Source organism: Schistocerca cancellata, chromosome 5 (assembly GCF_023864275.1).
Source record: "Schistocerca cancellata isolate TAMUIC-IGC-003103 chromosome 5, iqSchCanc2.1, whole genome shotgun sequence".
NCBI classification, from domain to species: Eukaryota; Metazoa; Arthropoda; class Insecta; order Orthoptera; family Acrididae; genus Schistocerca; species Schistocerca cancellata.
Window position 1 is genome coordinate 47,224,766 of NC_064630.1, and position 27,053 is coordinate 47,251,818.

A 27,053-nucleotide genomic window follows, 5' to 3' on the forward strand; every position below is an offset into this window, starting at 1 on the left:
TAATGAATCTTTAAGTATATTCTACATATCAATGACGTTGCTTGTTTCCACGGTTCCAGTTAACCGTTGAATAGTACATTGTGAATCAACACATTTGAGGATGCCTAGCTACGTCAAAAATCGTTTTAATACAGTTTTGTAAATACATTTTTTCTTTGTAAGGAATCTGCTCAGCGCAGGCTAGCATATTATTATCTCTGTATGCAAATACATGTTGTTCACACAGACGAAACGTAGTAATATATTAATATAGTCCTGTAATAAAAGACGTCAACAATACGTGTCTCTTCTCAAATACGGCATTTATCTCTGACTTTTTCCAGTTGCTTGAAACGTTTTGTTGCTCCAGCGACCTACTATAATTCACTGTTAGAAAATGAGTGAGTTTTTTTCTCACTATGTATATATAATCGTGCATGTATCTCGCCAGGTCCGGCTACCTTTCCCCTGTCAGTTACACTTTCATAGATCATTTGAACGATACTTTTATCGAAATTATGTCGAACGAGTCAGTTTACAGGTTATGTACACATGATTAGTGTTAACATTAATGAAAACGTACTAACTTCAGTTCTATTTTTTTGCTGGCTACAAGTTTTTAGGCAGAAATTTGTGAACAGAATAGAAGGAATTGTCCAGAATAAACGATTTTAAGTTGTATTTAAAAACTTGCTTTCCTACCTGTCACACATTTTATGTTACTGAGCACATGATGAAAAATGTTGCTTATTCAACTCCTGAGCCACTGAAAGCTATAATAAATGGGAATAAGGATCATTTTTCCCTCTAGGGTTGTAGGTGTGGACAAAACTGTTCTTTCCAAATTGTGATGCACCATTTATAATTTGATTAGTGAATAGATGCATTCTGACAGAGCAGTTAAAGTGCGTGGCACTTTGAAAAAGAACCTGCATGACATTCGTGGGTGAACACCACATATCATTCTCACTGCTCGCTTTTGTGAAATCACTTCTCTCTTTCTAAGTGATGAGTTACCTCAGAAAATTATTCCATAAGGCGTTATTGACTGGCAACATGCAAAATATTTTAAGTGGTGTTTCCGAATGTTGGCAATTGTAGTAAGTTGTATTATTCTTGAAGAAGCAAGGTTTCCAAGATTGCTAGCAATCTTTTTCATTGCTATGACAGGTTTCGACAAATCTATGCTGTCGTCATCGGATGTTGTAACATTAATAGTTCTATATGGTTGTTACAATACTGGAACACAACTATATAATTATACAAAAAGTAGCTGAACTTAATTGCCATAATATGATTCGTTCCATGCAAGTTTTCATCAGTATATAGACCCAAAAATTTGGACCATTTGACCTTATTATTGACTCCTGCTCGTGTGCTTTAACAGTTGTTAGTATCACCATTTCTGGTATAAGCCTAAATATAGCGTGTTTTTAAAATTTAGGGAGAGCTCATCTTTGAGAAACACTTTATAATCTTTTGGAAGATATTATATACCATTCTCTGTATAGATTTTTCTCTTAGGATTCTTACATCAACTGCAAAAAGTACCAATTCTGCTTACTAAATGTTATGTGGAAGGTTATTCACAAATATAAGGAATAAGAGTGGACCCAAAATTGAACCCTGTGGGGCTCCCGTTGTATTTGTGGGCAGCTAATTAAATTTTCTGAGCTTCTGACATTCTTTGAATTATTTAGCACAATCTCACAAGCTGCGAAATAGTCACGTATACGAACAGTGATCCAATACTGCCAAATGTTTTTTATTCCAGTCTTTGATCACAATATCAATTCTTTTGACGATGACCGGTTTCAGTCCGTAATGACCATCCTCAGATCTTTTGTGCGCCATGTCTTAAAGTGATAAGGCCATAATGGCATCGTCAAAACATATAAATATAGTCAGCACAGCATCGTCACATAGATCTAAAATAAGGTGTAGAATAGGCCACGTCGTCCACACAGTCATACTGAGTAGCAATAATGACTATGTGGACTATGTGTCCTATTCTACACCTTATTTTAGATCTATGTGACCATGCTGTGCTGACTACATACGTTTTGACGGTGCCATTATGGCCGTGTCACTTTAGGACATGGTGTAGAAAAAATATGAGGATGGTCATTACAGACTGAAACCGGTCATCGACAAAAGAATTGATATTGTGATCAAAGACTGGAATAAAAAAACATTATTCAGCACAATCTTTGTTACACACAGCTGAGTGACTGTGGATGAGTTTCTTTATCGTCATGACTTATGGCTATGGTTATCCAGCAGGTGTTCGTGCGACGACTGAAATTTACCTCTTTGCTCTTCTCACAAAACGGCGTTGTCTGTTAATGTGCAGGAGGCTTTGATTGAGTACTTACCGCTGACCGCTGTGCCGGAGGCGGCGGCGGCGCAGAGGGCGGCGAGCACCAGGAGGGCGGCGGGGGCGGCTGTCGCGGACGCGGGGGCGGCAGCAGAGGTGACGGAGCGGCGGCCCATGCCCGCCCCGGGGGCGGAGGGGCCGGGGGCGGCGGCCCGCGGCTCGCGGCGGCGGGGGCGGCGACGCGCCTCACTCGCTCCCGGCATGCCGCGCGGCGCGCCTCATGCTGCAACACAGCACGCCACACAGGCACTGATGAGCTGCTGGGGGCTCATGGGCTGGCACCAGCCAGCCAGCCAGCCAGCAGGGTACACCAGCACCAACAGCTGACATGCTGCGGACCTCACTGCCGTCCAGTACCGATCTACAGATGTTTTCTTTTTAATCTTTATGCTTAGCGTCAATGATCATAAAATAACAGCCTACCATCTAATTAATTAGTGGGTCTGCCGATATCTTGTCGACATCTACACTAGAAGTATCCGTACCCATGGTAGTAGTCATTAATATGAGTAGTGTAGTATCGCCTAAAGATCGCACAGCCACGTCAACCGTCCACCTGTTAGTGTGGTCATTAATTTGGGCAGAATGATATCGACCGGAAACAGCGACTCCATTCCAAAGTCGGCAACGCGAATCGATACCACAGACATTTTCGAGGTCTCGCTGCAACCCGCAACAGCGAATGGGGGATATGGTCTGCGTACTTTAAGACCTTCGGTACACACGCCATCAGATTATTTGACTTGTCGCTGTAACGAAGTAGGTGAGTGTCAGCAATATGTCTCGTGGTCTTATTGTGGCGTGTTTATCTTCTTCCGTTAGGTCAGACGATAGAAATGCCACTTGCACGCTTAGAGTAGCAGATTGACGGTGACCAACTTTAAACAGAACTTGATTAATTTTCACATGCATTTATTAAAATAATAAAAAGCATAGACATTGAGTAACTTGATTCTGGATGCTATTTACAATTGACAATCTGAAGTTCCTTTGGTCTTGGTACGTTAATCTCACATATCTCTGATACTTGACAAAGTGTCTATACATTTCTCTTCATGGCTATGTACAGGAATATGATAATCGTATTTAGGCGCAGATTGAAACTTGACTATAGACTGGTACAGACTAATGCAGACTGGTACGGACTAATGCAGACAAACGCAGACTAATGCAGACTGACTAATCGGAGGTCTGTACACTCGTTATAATACCTCCCAAGTGCAGGTATCACTGCGTGAGTGTGATCCACGAGGAGAAAAGGTTCTACGTTAGCAGCAATCTCAATGGCTGCGTTACATATTAATATGCGGATTGGCGGAAGCAGAATTTGGTCCATCTCTAAGGCAGCGCCATCTCATAGTGCGGAGACGGACGAGCGCTGCGCCTGCGCTGTTCTGCTCAGTGGGGCGCGCTCTAGTGGGATAGTTGTGTACATGCTGACTATGCAAAACTATGTACACAACAGAGGATGCTGAAGAAGACACGTCCTGTCTCTCAGCACAGCAGCACCCTTGCACGGTGGTCAATATTAGAGCCAGGAATGAGAACGCTCTCGCCAGTTTATGATGTCAGCTGAAGCAGTCAATGTCATAGAGTAGGACCAGTGTCAGCCAAGTCCCAGATGGACACATACTTTCCTAAGTGTTGAACATTATACTTCAAGAAAACACACTTTTAATTAGTCATTAAGTATTTACTATCAAAAACAGTCTTGATCACTATTTATTTATTATGGTGACCGTTTTCGACCACTACTGTAATCATCTTCAGACCAATAAGTAAGAACCTCCTTCTGCTGGAGAATTACTCCACAGTTTGAGCTCTGGTTGGGACACTTGCAGTGAAGTATCTGAATGTCTGTGGAGAAAAAAGCTATTCTCCCTCAAGATACGAAACCAGAGAAGGTAGGCATGTGGAACACTGGGCTCTGAAGAGAAGCCGACGTGCTAACTAATTCAGTTGGTGATGGAACAACACCTTGTAAAGATGATCCAAGGAGGTCGAAGCTAATCATTCTCTAAAATACACTCCAGGAAATGGAAAAAGGAACACATTGACACCGGTGTGTCAGACCCACCATACTTTCTCCGGACACTGCGAGAGGGCTGTACAAGCAATGATCACACGCACGGCACAGCGGACACACCAGGAACCGCGGTGTTGGCCGTCGAATGGCGCTAGCTGCGCAGCATTTGTGCACCGCCGCCGTCAGTGTCAGCCAGTTTGCCGTGGCATACGGAGCTCCATCGCAGTCATTAACACTGGTAGCATGCCGCGACAGCGTGGACGTGAACCGTATGTGCAGTTGACGGACCTTGAGCGAGGGCGTATAGTGGGCATGCGGGAGGCCGGGTGGACGTACCGCCGAATTGCTCAACACGTGGGGCGTGAGGTCTCCACAGTACATCGATGTTGTCGCCAGTGGTCGGCGGAAGGTGCACGTGCCCGTCGACCTGGGACCGGACCGCAGCGACGCACGGATGCACACCAAGACCTTAGGATCCTACGCAGTGCTGTAGGGGACCGCACCGCCACTTCCCAGCAAATTAGGGACACTGTTGCTCCTGGGGTATCGGCGAGGACCATTCGCAACCGTCTCCATGAAGCTGGGCTACGGTCCCGCACACCGTTAGGCCGTCTTCCGCTCACGCCCCAACATCGTGCAGCCCGCCTCCAGTGGTGTCGCGACAGGCGTGAATGGAGGCACGAATGGAGACGTGTCGTCTTCAGCGATGAGAGTCGCTTCTGCCTTGGTGCCAATGATGGTCATATGTGTGTTTGGCGCCGTGCAGGTGAGCGCCACAATCAGGACTGCATACGACCGAGGCACACAGGGCTAACACTCGGCATCATGGTGTGGGGAGCGATCTCCTACACTGGCCGTACACCACTGGTGATCGTCGAGGGGACACTGAATAGTGCACGGTACATCCAAACCGTCATCGAACCCATCGTTCTACCATTCCTAGACCGGCAAGGGAACGTGCTGTTCCAACAGGACAATGCACGTCCGCATGTATCCCGTGCCACCCAACGTGCTCTAGAAGGTGTAAGTCAACTACCCTGGCCAGCAAGATCTCCGGATCTGTCCCCCATTGAGCATGTTTGGGACTGGATGAAGCGTCGTCTCACGCGGTCTGCACGTCCAGCACGAACGCTGGTCCAACTGAGGCGCCAGGTGGAAATGGCATGGCAAGCCGTTCCACAGGACTACATCCAGCATCTCTACGATCGTCTCCATGGGAGAATAGCAGCCTGCATTGCTGCGAAAGGTGGATATACACTGTACTAGGGCCGACATTGTGCATGCTCTGTTGCCTGTGTCTATGTGCCTGTGGTTCTGTCAGTGTGATCATGTGATGTATCTGACCCCAGGAATGTGTCAATAAATTTTCCCCTTCCTGGGACAATGAATTCACGGTGTTCTTATTTCAATTTCCAGGAGTGTATATGCAACTGAGATTGAAAAATAAACGATGCATTATGCAACAAATTTCCTGTGTAGGCCATTTTCTCAGCAGCTGTATATAAATTACAGTAGTTCCAAAGAAAACCGCCTGTTGCATGCTGCAGCATGCAGAATACGTTTCCTTTTCGAAATGTTAGATACACAACATTTCTTTAAAATTTCATTGCAACTGATAATTCCCTCGTGACGAATATGTTGGCTGTAGTGAAAAAATCCTTATTTCAAGTATTCGTTTCAGTAATCCAAAGATATTATAGAAATGCGTGTCTGTGTGTGTCTCTGTGTGTATGTGTGTGTATGTGTGTGTGTGTGTGTGTGTGTGTGTGTGTGTGTGTGTGTACGTGTGTGTTCCACATCTACTCATAAGCCGCTGGACCGATTACTGTAGGGCAACAGTCGCTGGTGGGGTATGAACAACCCACGTAGTTCAGGAAATATGACGTCATAAACAGTGAGATGTGGGAAAAACAGCCACATTATTCATAACGTTTAAATCTGAATCTTCCTGGCAGATTAAAATCGTGTGCCAGACCAAGATTCGATCTCGGGGCCTTTGCCTTTCGCGGGTACCTGGTACAGCTTAGGTAGCTCAATTGGTAGAGCACTTGCCCGCGAAAGGCAAAGTTCCCGTCTTCGAGTCTCGGTCAGGCAGACAGTTTTAACCTGTCAGGAAGTTTCATATTAGCGTACAGTCCGCTACAGAGTGAAAATTTCATTCACGTTTAAATTTGTCATATCGGAGCTACTAACTCCAGCAGCAATAACTTTCGCAGACAATATCCACATACGCCGCTAACTTCACCCACTAATTTATATCATGGTACCGTATATAGCCTAGGAGATAAGACACCATAAACACTGAGATCCGTTAAAAACTTCCGCATCATGCATAAAGTTTTAATACGTTTACTCTGTACCACTAAGACAGCCCAGGCAACTTAAGGAAACCCCTGACATCTGGCAGCGATTTTCACAGCCTTCAACTGCGAAGCTCAAACGGCTGTAGGCGAAAACAGTAGACTTCTATAAAACTATGAAGAATAGTTGCCATAGACGAGTTTACAAAATCGCATACTAGAGATGCGAAGCAGCTGCACCCAGCATACAAAAATTCTATGTTTCTTGGTTTGGATGGTACATTATGCACGTTTCTTTGTTCGACTGTTCAATGAATTCAGTTGGTGATGGAACAACACCTTGTAAAGATGATCCAAGGAAGTCGGAAGACGGAAATGAAACTTTTTCGATATGACACTACAAACACGTTTCTTTTTTTTTCGTTTCTAATAGACAATTCGCAATGTTAGTACACCGGCAACGCCGGTTTTGTCAACTTGTAATACATAAAATGAAACAAGAAATCATCGTATTTGTTAAGGCACGTAGTTACTGTTAACAAGAAATGCGATCTACAGATGTGAGCCTGCTACTCGTCCACCTGTTGGATACCGCAATATTATCGAAGTATAGCAGGAAAACAGGAAGGTGACAAATATTTCGCAACCAAGGCGTCTGAATTGCAGATTAAGTGTAAGGGCGATTCTCTTCTGTGATCCGACATCGTCACTGATATATGCTTCCTCAAGACGGACCACGTGGCCCACCTGACGCCCCCCCCCCCCTCCCTCTCTCTCTCTCCCACATCCCACCCTCCTGCACCGCCCTAGACTTTGTAATAGAGAGCTTTTATTCAATGCAAAAGCCCCAAATATTTCTACAAACTATTTCCCGTGATTCAGCTAAACCTCTCGTTTAGACAGTTCTAGAATTACGCAGGTGATCACTAGAACCTGGATTTTAATGACAAGCAATTTTTTTCCTGAAGTTGTAACGCCAGAAATTCATATCCTCCTATTTCCATCTATTGTACTATAAACTTCTTTCCTTATTTTGTTTCCTGAAGATATGACATTTCTGTGTCTTTATATATTATAATTGTTTTAGTAGATGTGTAATTGGTTTGTTTTGTAAATAATATTTGTATTTTTACGCTGGGTCTTGCCTAGGGAAAACTATGCTATCGAACGATTACATCGATAGGTCGTGTGGAAAACCAAAGTGTTTTTGGTAGGGTTAACTATGCCGCGTGAAGCGCGGGCAGAGCGGAGTGTGGCTGGAGTAGGGCGGTGGAGCAGGTGTGTTGTGTGACGCTCCCGCGAGTTGCCGCTCTTTCGGGGTTTGGCAGCATGTAATTGCGCTCGACTTGCTATGATAGTTTCTGGCACGGTGTTGCGGACGGGAAACATTAGCTGGCACACATCAAGAGCCCGTTTCGCCTGCTGACCGTGTCGAGAAGAAGGCGCGCCAACATCCAGCTTCTGCAACAGTGATGGCCGACAATAAGTGACTGTCGCCACCTCCTCGACCGACGACTTCAAACCTTCAATCAACCAACAAGGAAGACTGGAAGCACGTAAAGTTTTAGAACTGTATGGCAGACCTCACACTTTCAAACTCTTCCATTTGCATCACAAAAATACAGCCACTTAACATAAACCTTTGTTCCTCATTGTCCCAACTCCATTACTAAGCAGGGTCCCTTCCTTTTCCGAAATGAAACCAAGTGTGTTGAAATTCAAACGCCAGCATTAAAGTAATATCATTCCATTTCACTGCTTTAATTTCAAAGTTCAGTAAAGGTATTCATAGCTAGCTACAAATATTTAGATTACACAAGCACAAATTAAGAGTGCGAGTTTTATTACCATATTTTAGCTTACCTGTGACTGCAGCTCAGCTTGGTACGTACTAAATTTTACTATTGTTAATTGTTCAGAATCATTTAATTCAAGTTCAAAGTTAAATCTGTTATTTCTAAATTGCGTAGATTCAAGTAGCTTTCGAAAATATGATTGTTGAGGTAGCCCAAGACTAACCTTATTTTATCGAATTTCGTAGTGCTTCAGAAACAAAGTTCACTATTAATTTCAGTCACTAAATTAACTTTAAATTTTCCGGTTTTATTCATTCTTTTGCTAAATGTGTAGCGAAATTTATTACTTCTGACAAACATCCAGTTTTCACACAACACGTTTCAACCTTCGGTTGCCACTCTTTTAGTGCTAATTATATGTGCAATAACCTTTCTTTTTCAGTTATTGTAGTAGTCGTCCACAGAACTGGCGACCGTAATTTTCCCCAAATGTCAAATATCTAACTAACGCCAGTTAATTGTTAACGTAACGACCGCACATTTACCTTCTTTATTAACTTTACTCCTTTTCAAAATTAAATTCCACCAGTTTCATTTGCATTTTTTCTTTCATTTAGATGTAGCCCTTTCCTCTCTCTTTACCGACAGATTAACTTCGGTGACGATTGCTTTTCCCAAATTTCCATTAGGTACACGCAGTGTAATTTTTACTGTCATGAAGGTCGATAAGTGAGGGGGAGGTTACAAAGTTTAAGGTAAATTTTACAACAATCTATGCACGACTTCAGGTACTGTACAGTAGTAAATGTTTTTCTATTGTGCATATAGAGTCATATTTATACATTTGTTAGTACTAGGTCATAATACCAACTTTTGCCATTGTAATCGTATCTCGGCCAACTTTTGCCAAAGTGCATATATTTGTCGTATCTTTGAGTGCAAAAGAATAAACACATGAAAATGTCGGACGCATGACACTGTTTCAGGTCATATTGTCACAAACAGGCACAACAATTACTACAAAGATCTATTTTTCAGGACTATACTAGACAAGCAGCGTAACACACTAGTCGGTTGGTTGAGGTAAGACACTGTTGCGCGGGGGCGGCAAAACGCTCTCTAAACGAATAAAAGTGGCTTCTAACGCAATGAACGTCGCACACCCAGTCATACTATTCACTCTGAATATAAACTCAATCGGGTTCAAGAAGCAGAAAGTAATGTGCTCCAACAGCATGAGGTTGCGAGGTTTTATTCGTGATTTTGGAGAGAAGTTCTTCAGCACTGACAGTGAAATATTATTTTGTAAATTATGTGAAGCTGAAGTTAGTGTATTTAAAAGAGCTTTAATGTGCAACAACACTTTTATATGGCCAAACACAGCAGCTGCATGAAGAGAAGTGCTGAAAATGACAGTAGGCAAACGCTGTTGTTTGAGCAGACAGGTGCATCTTCAGATGTGCAATTATTCTTCAAGGACTCGTGTATGATATAGTGGTGTCATGCAATGTGCCACTGGAGTAGCTGAAGAATTCATCGGACTATTCTTGGACAAGTACGGAACACATAGGGTTCCAGACAAATCTACATTGGGAAAGAACCATTTATGCGCGTGTTAAGAGGAGATGCTCAATGTGAATTAATGCTGCTGATCAAAAGGTCTGGGTGTTCGTAAATGAAACCACCTATTTTAGAGACAGGTATGCTGAAAATTTTGTTGCTTCTGTCGTAGAAGTTGATGAGCCTGGAGAAATTTGCCTCCTTATAAAGGTCTCGAGAGAGTAAACAACTGTCAATGGCGATTTTGTTTGACAAGTCTACGAAGCTGCTGTGGCCGTATGATGTCAGCAGGGAGGTTTTGCTGCTAGTAACGGATGGTGCAGCGTACATGGTAAAAGCAACCAAGGGGCTTGGTATTCTCTATCCCAGTATGGAGTACGTCACTTGGCTTCCACATTTATTACATAGAGTTGAAGGAAAGGTGCGATCAAATTACCCTCATGTGAAAAAATTTATTTCCTTTGGCTCCACTATGGGTGTAGAAATTCAAGGAACAAGCACATTCACTGCCCCTCCTCCCTTAGCCTGTTCTTACACGAGTGGGTTCTTGGCTTAAAGGCTTCTGAGTATTATTATATCAACAGCACCAAAGCAATGGTAGTGTCCTCTGAGCTTGCTATCAAAACTGTGAAACAGGTCTTTACAGCTACCTCGTCGGGAAACTTGTCATGCATCAACGATACTTTCAGCTATATCAGAATCCATCACACGTCTGATACCCAATAGTAAGACGCTTTGAGTGTTCTGCAACGTAAGCAGAGTTGCTTCGAGTTCGTGGTCATGTGGCAAACCGAAGTGGACAATAAATTATAAACTGTTATCCAGCGGAATCCTGGATACTCTACAAAGTACAAAATTGGTGACAGTCTTTGTAGGAATGCCACAACATTTGAAGACAATGAGTGAAAGCTGGCCTGCATTGTCCTCATCATCTGGAAATGTTCTCCTGTGACGTACTGTGATGTGGAGAGGAGCTTTTGCAGGCACAAAGCTATCCTCAGGAACGATCGCAGATCTCAGAATTTGGAAAACCTTAAAATGCACCTGGTGATCCAGCGCAATCCTACAGAAACTGAAGATTGCCAGAACATGCCAACTAATTTAGAATACTTTAAACAAGGATGCGCAATAGCAAATTTACGGTTTCATTCTTTGGATAGGCTTTTTTCTCATTGTACTTAGTGCTTTTGCTGACATATGCAAGCATTCCAAGAGTAAGTGCTAGTTAATTTCATACACAGCAAATAGTAAATACTACTCTCAATTTGTACGGAAAGGAATTTTGTGTTGCATGGTATATAAAGAAATCGACAAGAATGTCTGTAAATAAGCAACATTTATAAACCCATACTTTACTTTGTAATATCGTATTTATATAAATTTTAGGTCATAAGTGCTTGTATATTTTGCTGTTTTTTGGGTCGTTAAAATCTAGACTCAACTGACCACAGTCAGACCGTACGACAGTTGCAGTAGAGCATTTGTTTATATCAGAAATGGCCATTTTAGACTCATGCCCCCTCCGCCCCCTGGAAAAATTTCTGAGGACGTCGACTAAAGACAGATTTCGTTCACTCTTCAAAAATCAAGAACTGAAATAAAACTCATTCAGAAATAAAGATTCTGATGTATTTAAGTAGATACAGAGTAAAGATACATTCAAAATTGACGATCATACTCCAGGTGGGACTCACGAATGCGATTTTCGCTTCCCGAGGCAGTGTGGCTACCCTGAGAGCACAAGGCACGTCATCGCAGAGCTTTATTGGGTGAAGAAAGGCACAATGTCACTTCTAGCGACGATCCTCGCTGTGATCATATTAGACACAGTGTCTACCTACGGACTGTGGACAGTAGCATAGAGACTAGCAACAACTCATTGCTTACTTACCAAAAGAGAGCGGCTGAGTACGTCTGATCTAAGCCTCACCGCAAGTAAACTAAGTCTGAATTCAAAGCAACATCTCACTATCAACAATAATGTAATGTAGTTTTGTCAGCGCCTGATTCGCTAAAAAACGCAAGACATCAAAGAATCATGAGGAATGGAAGAAAGAACATTACAAGTACAAGAGTACAAGCTACAGCTATTCAATGCAACAGTTGATTTTTTTTTTCTGGAAACAATAGTTATTCTGTGCGTATACGTTCGTCGACTTTTCGCCTTCACATACTACTTAAATAAAAAAACTGTTTTACACTTTTGTTTTTCATGAGTTTATAGTTTACGGGGAAGTTAATGCTTTTGGAGAAGTAGCTGAATGAAAAGTAACAGCTTGGATGGTAAGCAATTACTAAGCAACGTAATAGGTAGTGAATGACTTTTTCTTCACTTTGTGTGCGCTGATACGAAACTTCTTGCCCGATTAAAACTGTGTGCTGGACAAACTGAAATTTGTGGTAAGGACTATAGGACCAAAATGCTTAGGTCATTGGTCCTAGGCTTACGCACAACTTTATATAACTTAAGCTAACTTATCCTAGGGACAACACACACACTCCTTCCCGAGGGAGGACTCGAACCTAACCCGCGCAGCTATGTGCCGGACAGAGACTCGAAACCTGTACCTTCGTCTTTCGCCGGTAAGTGCTCTACCGACTGAATTACCCGATTACAACACACGACCTGTCCTCAGAGCTTTACAACCGAAAGTGGCTAGTCTCCCACCTCCCAAACTACACAGAAGTTCTCCTGTGTAACTTGCCAGGCTACATATACACAGCAGAGCAAAAGAAACTGTACTCCTACCTGATATCGTGTATGGCCCCCGAGAGCACGCAGAAGTGCCGCAACACGATGTGGCATCGAGTCGACTAATGTCTGAAGTAGTACTGGAGGAAACTGTCACCAAGAAACCTGCAGAGCTCTCTATACATCAGTAAGAGAACGAGAGGGTGGATATCTCTTCTGAACAGCACCTTAAAAGGCATCCCAGATATGATCGATAATGTTCATGTCGGGGGAGATTGGTGACCAGCGGAAGTGTCTAAACTCAGAAGTGTATTCCTGGAGCCACTCTGTAGCAATTCTCGACGTGTGCGACGTCGCTTTGTCTTGTTGGAATTACCTCAGTTGTTTGCAACGCACAATGGACATGAATGGGTGCAAGTGATCAGACAGAATGCTTACGTAAGTGTCACCTGCCGGAGTCGAATCTAGATGAATCAGTGGTCCCATATCACTTCTACTGCACACGCTCCACACCATTACAGAGCATCCACCAACTTGAACAGTCCCTTGCTCACATGAAGGGTCCATGGATTCATGAGGTCATCGAAAGCTCATGTCCTTACACGTCCATCCCCTCGATACAATTTGAAACTAGACTTCTCCGACCAGGCAACATACTTCTACTCATCAACAGACCAACGTCGGTGTTGACGGGCCCAGGCGAGGTGTAAAGCTTTGTGTCGTGCTGCTGTCAGTGTACACGAGTGGGACTTCGGCTCCGAAAGCTCATATCGATGATGTTTCGTTAAATGGTTCGCACACTGATCCTTGTTGATGGGATAGCATTGAAATTTGGAGCAGTTTGCGGAAGGATTGCACTTTTGTCACACTGAAAGATTCTCCTCAGTCGTCGCTGGCCCCGCTCTTGCAGGATCATTTTCCGGTCGCAGTAATGTCGCAGATTTGATGTTTTATCGGATTCTTGATATTCACGGTACACTCATGAAATGGTCGTACGGGAAAATCCCCACTTCATCGCTATCTCGGAGATATTGTGTCCCATCAATCGTGCGCCGACTAAAACACCACTTTCAAACTCACTTAAATCTTGATAACCTGCCATTGTAGCAGCAGTAACCGATCTAACAATTGCACCGGAGACTTGTTGTTTTATATACGCGTTGCCGACCGCAGCACCGTATTCTGCCTGTTTACATATCTCTGTATTTGAATACGCATGCCTATACCAGTTACTTTGGCACTTCAGTGTATAAAGGATATTGCAGTGACATGGCTTAGCCTAAACCTAAGCGGTGTTCCAGAATGAGATTTTTCACTCTGCAGCAGAGTTCCTGGCACGTTAAAACGGTGTGCTGGACAATGATTTGGACCCTGGGGACCCAAGCACATCTCACGACCCGTTCTCACAGCTTTACTTCCGCGGTACCTCTCCTGCGAAACTTGCTGGACAAACACTCCCGCAAGGAGGATATCGCAGAGAAGTGGCTTAGGCGCAGCCTGGAGGATATTACGAGAATGAATCTCCAAACTTCGATGTATCCGCAATATCCTTTCTTCCAGAAGTCAGAGTCCTGTAAAACTTCTGCGAAGTTTGGAAGGTAGCAGAAATAAAGCTGTGAGAACAGGTCGCGAGCACTGCTTGCGTAGCTCGGTCAGTAGAGCACTTGCCTGCTAAAGGCAAAGGTCGTGGGTTCGAGTCCCGCACACAGTTTTAATATCCCAGGTAGTTTCAGAACAGAATATGTATTCAAAAGTGGATATGAAACACACATGATATACATTGTTTAGCCAGAACGTTAGACCACCGACTTATTGTCGATATAAACCCGTCCAGGCGACAGGAGCGTCACCTGGAGAGGAATACCTGCTGGTCGGACACCAGCACGGTGCACGTAGCTGTCCGTGTATAGAATGGGGAAGGCGCGTGATCTATCTGAGTCTGGCCGGGGTCAGATTACGATGCCCCGGAGTCTCGGCACGAGCATTTCGGATACTGCACCACTTGTCGGGTGTCCGAGGAGTGCTGTGGTGAGTGTCTTCTACACGTGACGAAGCCAACGTGAAACCACGTGCAGATGTCGTGTGGTTGGGCTACCTCCCCTCATTTCAGATGTTATAGGGCGAAAGAACGTCCCACCGAAGAACGAATTGCCGGCCGCGGTGGTCTAGCGGTCTAGCGGTCCGGAACCGCACGACTGCTACGGTCGCAGGTTCGAATCCTGCCTTGGGCATGGATGTGTGTGATGTCCTTAGGTTAGTTAGGTTTAAGTAGTTCTAAGTTCTAGGGGACTGATGACCACAGATGTTAAGTCCCATAGTGCTCAGAACCATTTGAACCATTTTTTTTAAGAACGAATTACCAATATTTTAACGTTTCGGTTAGTCAGTAAAAAGCGGGCGTCTTTCAGTAGTTATGATGTACTTTGGGCTTTTTTTTACATGGTATATGACCCCTCTGGGTTAGTTTATCATTTAGTGTTATTACAAGACACTAGTGTTTCTGTTCACTGGCCTCTTAACACTGCTTTGTATGTCGCAGTTCGGAATGACAGACGGAAAATCATCAAGCAGAACAGAAGTGATATTTGGCGTTAGGCAAGGTAGTGTCATAGGCCCTCTGCTGTTCCTGATTTATACAAATAATCTAGGTGATAATCTGAGCAGCTCCCTCAGATTGTTTGCAGATGACGCTGTAATTCACCGTCTAGTAAAATCATCAGACGATGTATTCCAATTACAAAATGATCTAGAGAGAATTTCTATATGGTGCAAAGAGTGGCAATTATCACTAAAGAAAGAAAAGTGCGAGGTCATTCACAAGGGTACTAAAAGAAATCTGATAAAAGTTTTGGGTATACAATAAATCACACAAATCTAAGGGCTGTCAATTCGAATACCTAGGAATTACAATTACGAGCAACTTACATTGGAAAGACCACATAGTTAATATTGTTGGCAAGGCGAAACAAAGACTGCGTTTTGTTGGCAGAACACTTAGAAGATGCGAAAAACCCACTAAAGAAACAGCCTACATTACACTTGTCCGTCCTCTGCTGGAATATGGCTGCGCGGTATGGGATCCTTACCAGGTAGGATTGACGGAGGACGCCGAAAAACTGCAAAGAAGGGCAGTCCGTTTCGTGTTATCGCGTAATAGGGGTGAGAGTGTCACTAATATGATACGCGAGTTGGGGTGGCAGCACTGAAACAAAGGCGGTTTTCTTTGCGGCGAGATCTATTTACGAAATTTCAGTCACCAACTTCCTCTTCCGAAAGGGAAAATATTTTGTTGACTCCCACCCACGTAGGGAGAAATGGTCATCATAATAAAATAAGAGAAATAATAGTATGAAAATGGTTAGATGTACCCTCTGCCAGGCAGAGAATTACAGAGTAACCATGTAGATGTAGATTTCGATGCAGATGCAGATTCCAAGCCTAGAACTTTCGACAGTTTTGTATTCGAAACTACAGGAGAATCATTTGTCATGGCAACACGTCGCAACGTAAAATTTATGCTTACTTCCTTGCAACTTATTTTCAGACTATTCATATTGTAACACACCAGTTACTGTTATGAGACACTAATTTGCGGCTGGTCTGTTGCGTTTCTAATTGCCTATCCCGTACTATAATACGCGATATTCGCCAGCGAACACTACCAATAATATGTCGCTGTCCATTATAGTCCACGCCGGTGACAGCACTTCCTTTCCGTTCGATGTACTAATGGTTCACTATTGAAACGGTGCCGTTTGAAGAGATAGTGACCGGACAGCAGACTGGCATCTCGTGGTCGTGCGGTAGCGTTCTCGCTTCCCACGCCCGGGTTCCCGGGTTCGATTCCCGGCGGGGTCAGGGATTTTCTCTGACTCGTGATGGCTGGGTGTTGTGTGCTGTCCTTAGGTTAGTTAGGTTTAAGTAGTTCTAAGTTCTAGGGGACTTAAGACCACAGCAGTTGAGTCCCATAGTGCTCAGAGCCATTTGACTGGTTTCAACACACGATTGATCATTCTATTGTTTTTTCTTTCAACTGCTTTTGTTTATTCGAACGAAACTAGTCTCTGGGGCCGCGTCAGTTGTACGAATGTTCTTGACTCGTTCACCGGGTTTGAGTGGTTTTACTCAGTGGCAGACAGCCGAATAACGGCTACATCTATTATATAAATGTTTTCACTCAGTCTCCGGGTAGGACTGTTTTCATTTACGTACTTGTTCAAAGCAGTCTCAGGACTGAAGACCACAACAACATCTTGTTCAGACTTTTCAGATATGCATGAGACATGACCTTGGTTGCTAACAATTATAGAGACAAACTACGTATATCATTTGAGCCGGCCGGTGTGGCCGAGCTGTTCTAGGCGCTTCAGACTGGAACTGAGCGACCGCTACGGTCGCAGGTTCGAATCCTGCCTCGGGCATGGATTTGTGTCATGTCTTTAGGTTAAGTTTAAGTAGTTCTAAGTTCTAGGGGACTGATGACCTCAGATGTTAAGTCCCACAGTGCTCAGAACCATTTGAACCATATAATTTGAACGAGAAGTAAATGTTCTTGCTCATTCATCGGGTACGAGTGTTTTCACTTAAACATTTTTCAGACTGTTTGGCAAACGTGATCCATGAACAGCGTAGTCAATATTTTTTAGATAAAAACGTATTTTACTTCAATGACGTACCGAGAGGAGTCCAGTCTCAAAGTAAGTAAGCCTATCACAGGACGTGGGTTGACTTAAGAAACAATCTTTAATCGTTAGTGGAGTGTGTGTTGATTTGCAACTTCCTGGCAAATCAAAATCGTGTGCCGAAATGGGACTCGAACTTGGGCCTTCCCCAATAGTGAGCAAGTGCTCCACCGACTGCGCTATCCAAATAAGACCGACGACCCGCCCTCAGAGATTTACTTCCGCCAGTTAACTTCCGGCATACAGGTATCATCAGTATTATGGTTCCAAATCGTCGTAGCTGGGTTGGGACATAGCCAGAGCTTCAAGGGCTCATGCAAAGCACTGAAATCTTCTAACTACTGAGAAACTGGGTAAAACCGGAGATACGTTCAGCCGAAGTTTTTGCCAAAGACCTAAAGGCTTTCAGTATTGATAGGTAAATTCAGTTGTTGGTGGCGTGTTTCTCGCTGTCACAGGTAGTTTGTCTTATAGTGAAGTAGATAATTGTTGTGAGATATTGTGGTAGAAGTTACACACGGCAACCGGAATAAATTAATAATGGTTTCATTTTCAGCCCACTTCCATGAGTGAAGTAGATAATTGTTGTGAGATATTGTGGTAGAAGTTACACACGGCAACCGGAATAAATTAATAATGGTTTCCTTTTCAGCCCACTTCCACGAGTCATATGATATATTTGCTGAGAGTTTCAAGAAAAATTTCAGTGTTATTTCGCTGAGGTAACCGTCTCACACACTTAAAGTTGGTGGTGACTTCAGGTTAGCACAGATACGTCACGGAAGATACATGTTTAAAGTTAGTGTGGGTATAAAATATCTTTCGAAATTACACTTAAAGTTGGTGGTGACTTCAGGTTAGCACAGATACGTCACGGAAGATACATGTTTAAAGTTGGTGTGGGTATAAAATATCGTTCGAAATTGCACTAAGTACTCACTCCCAAATTTTTTTAACCAATTAATCCAGGAGACCACACAAAGTCTACGTATTTGTGATAAGATATTACACCTTCTAGTGGTACTGAATACCGTTACATCCAAATCCATCAAAAATGTTTAAAAAGGCAAAAAAAATATCCTTGGTGCCTTCCTAAGGCAGTCTCTATTGCTTCGAGACTGAATTAGCGCCTACCAGATGTGGCTTACAGTAAGAGAAGTGGTACTGACGGCAACTCAGAGTTTCATACCAGCTAAATTAATGATATCCGACTCTACGCATAACAGAACAGTTAGCTACTCAACAAGCAACGAAAAATGCATGTCAGATTTAACGGAACGCAATACCTCCAGAGCTGGTGATTACACAATCTTGACACTGTGTATTTGAGTCCTAGGTGCTTCTAACAGTTTTCACAACAAAACTCTGTTTCAAAATCTGACAGAAAATCCATACAGATTCTGTCGTATGCAAAGTACGCCAGGTGGAAAAAAAACAATGAATCTCTTTACCGCGTGATAGATGTGGTAATTTCGCCGATAACAGTGCCACTAATGCGGAGTTACCAAACATACTTTCCGGAAATTCATCCTCCAAAAGAAGATGAAGTAAATTTTCCAGATGTCATATCAAAGCTTGGAAGTAGCCCCGGTGTACCTAATTAACTTAAGTCACTTAATAAAGGCAAATTTTTCTGTGCACATTGCGTAAGAATTAGGTTCCCTTCGGAGTATCCTGATATAATAGCTCAGTTTTTGCAGTCATATACAACCGCTCGCTCGACGAAGGATCCGCAGGTAAAGATTGGGAAGTTGCGCAGGTCACATCAGTACAAACGAAAGAAAGTAGAAGTTGACCATTGAATACAACTGAGAACGGTTTAGAATACGAATATGAAAGATTTACTATATTTTTGCATTATGAAACACCTCGAAGGAAGCGACGTATGGCAAATAACTAGCATTGAATCAGAAAATATCCGTCTTGGGAAACAAAACTGTATACTTTTTTCCCACAAAATAATGCGTAGTGTCGTCCAGGTATTTGCAGATGAGTTCATATTTCCAGATATCCAAAAAAAAAAAAAAAAAAAAAAAACTTAGAGACCATTTCTCGCAAGCGGCTTAAAATCAAACTAAGTGCATCTGGAGTATTGTCTAAATTGCGTAAATGGGTCCAGTAGGGATCTATGAAGGTTTTCACGCCAGTAATTTTCAGAGACGGTTTTAGAACCGCAATGTCACAAATATTGTATTAGAGTTGTTGCTTACGCACATCCTACGTATTTCAAAAGGAGAAAATATAAAAACGCAGTAAATGAAGCAGGCAAAAGGGAATACAAACGTCTCAAAAATGAGATCGACAGGAAGTGCAAAATGGGTAAGCAGGGATGGCTAGAGGACAAATTTAAGGATGTAGAGGCTTATCTCACTAGGGGTAAGATAGATACTGCCTACAGGAAAATTAAAGAGACCTTTGGAAAAAAGAGAGCCACTTGTATGAATATCAAGAGCTCAGATGGAAACCCAGTTCCAAGCAAAAAAGGGAAAGCAGAAAGGTGGAAGGAGTATATAGAGCGTTTATACAAGGCCGATACTGCGTGAAGAGTTTGACAGAGCACTGAAAGACCTGAGTCGAAACAAGGCCTCGGGAGTAGACAACATTCCATTGGAACTACTGACGTCCTTGGGAGAGCCAGTCCTGACAAAACTCTACCATCTGGTGAGCAAGATGTATGAGACAGGCGAAATACCCTCAGACTTCAAGAAGAATATAATATTCCAATCCCAAAGAAAGCAGGTGTTGACAGATGTGAAAATTACCGAACTATCAGTTTAATAAGTCACAGTTGCAAAATACTAACGCGAATTCTTTACAGAAGAATGGAAAAAACTAGTAGAAGCCGACCTCGGCGAAGATCAGTTTGGATTCCGCAGAAATGTTGGAACACGAGAGGCAATACTGACCTTGCGACTTATCTTAGAAGAAAGATTAAGGAAAGGCAAACCTACATTTCTAGCGTTTGTAGACTTAGAGAAATCTTTTGACAATATTGACTGGAATACACTCTTTCAAATTCTGAAAGTGGCAGGGGTAAAATACAGGGAGCGAAAGGCTACTTACAATTTGTACAGAAACCAGATGGCAGTTATAAGAGTCGAGGGGCGTGAAAGGGAAGCAACGGCTGGGAAGGGAGTGAGGCAGGGTTTTAGCCTCTCCCTGATGTTATTCAATCTGTATATTGAGCAAGCAGTGAAGGAAACAAAAGAAAAATCCATGGAGAAGAAATAAAAACGTTGAGGTTCGCCGATGACATTGTAATTCTGTACTAGACAGCAAAGAACTTGGAAGAGCAGTTGAACGGAATGGACAGTGTCTTGAAAGGGGGGTATAAGATGACCATTAACAAAAGCAAAACGAGGATAATGGAATGTAGTCGAATTAAGTCGTGTGATGCTGAGGGAATTAAATTAGGAAATGAGACACTTAAAGTAGTAAAAGAGCTTCACTATTTGGGGAGCAAAATAACTGATGATGGTGGAAGTAGAGAGGATATAAAATGTAGACTGGCAATGGCAAAGAAAGCGTTTCAGAAGAAGAGAAATTTGTTAACATCGAGTATAGATTTAAGTGTCAGGAATAACTAAAAATGCAAAGGTGGTTAACATTTTTAAAATTTTAATTGTAGTAGATTTTTATCGGATTAGCTAATTTGCATGACACAAATTCAGGGATACAACTCTTTCGTAGAACAGAGAAGAGACTGAGGAGTAAAATACAGTGAGTATGGGGATCTCTGTGATGACGTTGCACACCAACAGAATGTTCACGCTGCATCCTACATATACTACCGCCACAGCAGCAAGTGAGCCTGATGTTTACGCAACTCTCGATCGAGAACAGAGTAAATATTATTCGTCGTGTTGTATAAATACCGCAACAAGAGCACAAACACACCCACAGTCAAAGTACTTTATCACGTGTTCTTTTGTCATATATGCAATTCGATTACACCACTGAATTATCTCGTAAAAATCTGCCTTCTGGGGCGTCATTATATTTTTAAGAATGCTAGAAGAGAAACACGCTGCTGACCAGGTATTTGTGTATAGCTGTGAGTCCACAGCCGTACCTCGCAGCGGCTGGTCTTGTGTTTATGACGTCATATCTTCCGAACTATTGATTATAAAGTGACACAATTTTTGTAGGTACATTTAGCGGCCTATGTGAAGGCTGTCTTCAAAATGCATTACAAATACTAATATCGGCAAAGAAGTAATAAATTTAAACGTCATGCATGATGCGGTAACCGCGCGAGATTAGCCGAGCGGTCTGGGGCGCTGCAGTCATGGACTGAGCGGCTGATACTGGCTGAGGTTCGAGTCCTCCCTCGGGCATTGGTGTGTGTGTTTGTCCTTGGGATAATTTAGGTTAAGTAGTGTGTAAGCTTAAGGACTGATGACCTTAACAGTGAAGTCCCATAAGATTTCACATACATTTGAACATTTGAACATGATGCGGTATTTTTTCATGTATTTCGTTGTTTATGCCACCATATCCGTTGAATTACGTGTAGCATAATGATGATGTCATTTTGCATGTACATTCAGTGGGTTATATACGCATACTGCCTCTAAAATTTGTCGCGAATACAGCTAGTATTAAAAAAAGTAGTAAATCACAACGCCATACGTGTACGAAACTTTTACTGCACGAACGACGGAAGAGTAGTAAGCGATAAACATTTTCCCTTTCATCATTTTGTAGGGGTTTTAGCGAGAAACAATTTCGTGAAGGTTTGAAATTACGCGTAAATATTGTTGCAAGCTGGTAACTGCTCTCATTCACAAATTCTGTATGAATGAAGTGTGAGAATTATCGGGTCACGGGCTACGTTTCTTTTTCTCCCCTCCCCAAAGCCTTTGATAGGAAGGGCTATCTTACCTCACAGCCATTGTCACCTGGCAGAAAGGTACATGTGTACCAAGTTTGGTTAAAATCTCTCCACTGGTTTAGGAGCAGATGTGAAACACACTGACACAAAGACATACACACACACACACATTTTTATGATGTATATGGATGTGGTTCAAGTATTTTCGGTAGTGTGAGCTGAGAGGGCTTTTGGAACCATACAACTTCCGCAACCTTTGTATAAATAATGTTCTTATCAGATCTCAATGTTTAGCATAGTTCTTTGAACTGCCAGAATATCGCAGTTGAGTTAATTAATTAAATAAGATATATTCTTAATATATCTTCGAAGTAACTGTCATATCCAAGACACAACCTATCGCATGCAGTTAAAGAGTTAGACAACAGTTAGCCGTAGAAAACCACAACTATGCTCGCATTATAGGCCAATCTGCTACTAGCGCAACGCACCGCTAGCGAGGCGGGGTAACTTGGTGACGTACTAATTAATCGCTAGTACAGGAAGGCCATCCGTGGCTCACTACAGGTCACTGACGTCTGTAAATAGCCATTAGCCACTGTACGCTTGCTCTCGAAACACAATGACTGCAAACCCCTGAAGTGTTCCCATTGAAGTACACGCGCGATTACTTTCCCGTCAGACCATTATTAACAATAACGACAGTCTTTTTAATCTTAGTGACGTACTGGTCTTCGGGGAAATAAATCCGGGATGAAATATATATGGCTCAGCCATCTTCCTCCATAACCATATTGTAAGAAACGCCTCCGCTTCCTTGCTTCGCTTCAGTCCCCCTCCCGCCCATATTTCCTTTCCTTAAAACTTTATTCTGATCTCTCAACTCTCCACAGCTCTCTGCTGAGTTAGTTTCTTAACTTTTCTCGTCTCGTTTCGTCCTATCTCCCGACTCTGCCCACATCACGCCTCTGCGATTTCTTTCCATCCGGTCCGCGCACAACCGGCTGCATTTCAATGACTGCCTTTTATGTCCTTGCCGTGCCGCGCTACAGCCAAAAAAATTCGAGCTCTGCTTTCGCGAGAAATGACTTATTCCACTGCATTCTTAAAAACGTAGAGACTCCTGTTTGTGTTGTATGACATGTATTTTTCCACACATTGACGACAGATGATATTAATCTCTGTACCGCCAAACTCCTGCAAATTTTTCTTTTCTTGAACAAAAAATATTTTTTTATTACATTTCAGTACTTCCCTCATCTCTTCCATACTCTCTGTCTGTCTGTCTGTCTGTCTGTCTGTCTATCTCTCTCTTTTACAAAACTTACTACTGTTTCACTTCTCAAACTCTTTTTGAAGAAAACCACGTCTCTCGAAACTGAAGAGAGATTAAATAGATCTAAAAGTGTAGATGTGAGGACTGAATTCGTTTCATGAAGTTTCAGGTATTGTAGCTCTTGGAACACAATGCAGTTCTATGATGGTATAATATCAGGCTGAATGAGACTGAATTATTGGCGGTATAGGTATCTACGACTGATGTATGTTAATCTCCTTGTATACCTTTCTTCCACAGATCTAGCTCGAGTCCAATGTTATTTCACAAAAGTAGAAGTGTCTGTGTGACCTTTCTCTGTTACAACCTTCAGAATTATGCTGAGGTCGTTATTACGACTACTAATTGTAGGTCACGGATTTGAATGGACTTTGTATAGGTGTTTTCCGTCAAATAAAGTGATGGAGACACGTTTCTGCCTTTACCTAGACGCTCATAGTTATTTGGAAAAAAAGATTACATAGTTTTCCGTGACGACAAAGTCCTAGTTACTTTAGCCAGATAGCAACTGTGAGTAATGAAGTGTCTGTTTCGGATCTGGAGACTCGTGTTCAAATCTGCATTTCTATTTTGATCAATTTCTTTCTCGTGTAAAGTACGTTTCCTACCAAACTCTGCATTTCAACATCGTATGTGGAAAACATCATGAACATTAACATAAATCCATTTTTATTATGTAGGCAGTTAATACTTACTTTATGTTACTCCCCTTTGTAATAAACGTAATTTGTATATGATAATGAACTTAAGTAGCATTAATATGTAATACCAAACCAGTTTTAACTTATTCGATATATTGTTTAACGAGCGTTCTGAATAATTTGTAACAAAGCGAAAACGTAATACATTAATAAAGGAGATTGGTTATATGCTTCCAGTGTATCCTGATAAAAGGTATTGGATATCTGTTAGAGTTTTACACTAGCCAAGTAGACAATAAAATGAGTTTAAATTTGTTACGAGCAACTGACACCGCATGGTATCATAAACTCTTCCCGATCATGTAGAACTCAGATTAGTTGTGATTTTGTGGGATTTGTAATTACAGAGTTCAAACATTTTATCTTACGACAAGGCAAACGTCGCATGGTGGCCATTCATTTGAAGCATACGCGTAAATTTTGATCGAATATGGAAACAGAGAGCTGCATCAGACCAAACTCTGGGCTAAGGACCACAGAAACAATAACAACAGATTTGTCACAGTGCTTCACGTCCTCTCGGCCACCCCTCATGTAGGGTAAAAGTTACTATTTTGACACAGTCATTATTAGTAACCTAACACCAACTGCCAGTAAGAGTACTGTAGTTTTTCTACTCTTGCCACATTAAATCAATTCAAATGTGAAAAACAGCTGAATTCAATTTAACTGCAGATATCGCAAAGATGATACAGTGATCGGATCCGTAGCCCGTGGGGTAATTTTCCGCAGCGTTTGGAGAATTGTACGCTAGAGAAGAGTAGGTTGTGTGAAACGCTAGTGAACCTGCCACTGGTTCGCAATTGCAAAACATGTATTGGCATTGGATATACGTCCTAATCTTCTCCTCCTTATGGCTATCATCTTATCCCCCGTTTCTCTGTCCATCTCCAGTCCCCCTCCCCCCAACCTATCTCTTTCCACCTCCTCATCCCCTGCGGTTTGTCATCTTCTCTCCCTTCCTCTCTCTGGGCATGAGCCTGGTTTATTGTTATTGTCAACGAAACCTTTTTTGGAAATCGAAGTTGCTTAAAATGAATGGGTAAACCGGTTCGGATCATCGGTGTACAGAGTATGGGAGACCTCTCCTGCTGCTGGATTTCTGAAAAATGGTTCAAATGGCTCTGAGCACTATGAGACTTAACATCTGATGTCATCAGTCCCCTAGAACTTAGAACTACTTAAACCTAACTAACCTAAGGACATCACACACATCCATGCCCGAGGCAGGATTCGAACCTGCGACCGTAGTGGTCGCGCGGTTCCAGACTGAAGCGCCTAGAACCGCTTGGCCACCACAGCCGGCTGGATTTCTGAGGATAGTAGCTAAAATTACAGTGTTTCGTATAGTTTTAAATTGCAAATGGGTAGGATTACAAAATTTCACACGGTTCAGATTTCACAGTAGAATTGCAATCGTAACTCGATAAGCTAATACAATTTTCTACTTTTCAAAACAGCACTTAGTTGCAAACACAATTTTTATTTGTAATTAGACATAAGGAGAAAAATATATAAGGGAAAAGCAATGTCTATTCAGTCTAGTAGTTAACATGACCTGCTATCGTAGTTAAAACTGTGCAAGAAGGAATAAAAAAGCCAAACATTTTCAAAGCGCAGCATCTTCTTTCTCTCAGTCGCTTTTAACAGACATCCTTCACAGATAACCTATACATGTATCGTCAATCCATCCGAATGTTTATTAGAATAACGTGCAAAAATTTGACGAAAATCGATCAAGAGCTTTTCGACATTTTGAGTAACAACGTTTTAGATTTATACATGTATTGAAAAAATATATGACGTATGCGAATCCGAACGTTTATTAGAGTATTGTGTAGTAAATAGGACAAAAACTTTTCATGATGTTTGGTAACAACTATAAACAACGAATTGTCTTTAAAGAGTTGTACAGATAAATGAGTGAAAATAGTTAACATATAATCTATCTGCCTGTTTCTGTGAGGAAATCAGAATATTGAAATGTTATTTAACAGTAACAGGGACTGGGTAGTCTGTTTAACTTCTACGTTTCAACAGTTTCCAGAACGGTCTTGCCTTGGGTAAGCAGTCATCACAATCATAGTGTTGGGGTGTCTTCTTCAGTAGTTTGTGGGACGTTCTCAGAGCAATCAACACACGTGTCGCACAGTTTTCTGTCTTTACCTCCTTCTCTACAGACGCAGCACAGCTCATCTGGTTCATTACTAAATGTCGGTAGTGATTTCAATGAGCCAATAATCAGTTTATCGTAACAGTCATCATTAGAAATACTGGAAATATGAGACACCTCCTTCATTCTTTTGGATTTCTTTCATCCTCTTTTTCTGGCTTTATGTTTACATCTGCATAAATACTTAGTTGCCTGGTAGAGGCTTCATCGAACCTCCCTCTCAATAATTCTCTATTATTCCACTCCCGAACAAAGCGCGGAAGAAACGAACACCTATATCCTTTCGTGAGAGATCTGATTTCCAGTATTTTATCGTGAGTATCGTTCCCCCTATGTAGGTCGGCGACAACAAAATATAGTTGCCAAATAAATCGCCCTCAGACAGCTTTCAGCTTCTTGTTCATAAGCCGAGTATATCATTTCTTTTCATTCCTTAACTTCTTCGTTTCAGCTGGTTCCAGCTTCCGTTTCACCAGGGTGCGCACCTGTTCTCCTTCAGCGCACTATTACCCCAGTCTGCCGCTACACCACAAAGTAATGAGATTCTGTATGTTAAACTATTACACTTAGAAAGAAAAAAAACGAAATGGTGTAGTG

At 42.2% G+C, this 27,053-nt stretch overlaps 1 protein-coding gene across 1 annotated transcript in view; it reads right to left on the bottom strand.

Annotated features, from left to right (window-relative positions):
* Window positions 1–2,446, bottom strand: part of LOC126188359 (lachesin-like) — a 724,055-nt gene extending 721,609 nt beyond the window's left edge. The window contains exon 1 of the mRNA XM_049929958.1: window positions 2,355–2,446. The gene's annotated coding sequence lies outside the window, so the exon portion shown is untranslated. The remainder of the gene's footprint in view (window positions 1–2,354) is intronic.
* Between the last annotated feature and the right edge of the window lie 24,607 nt (window positions 2,447–27,053).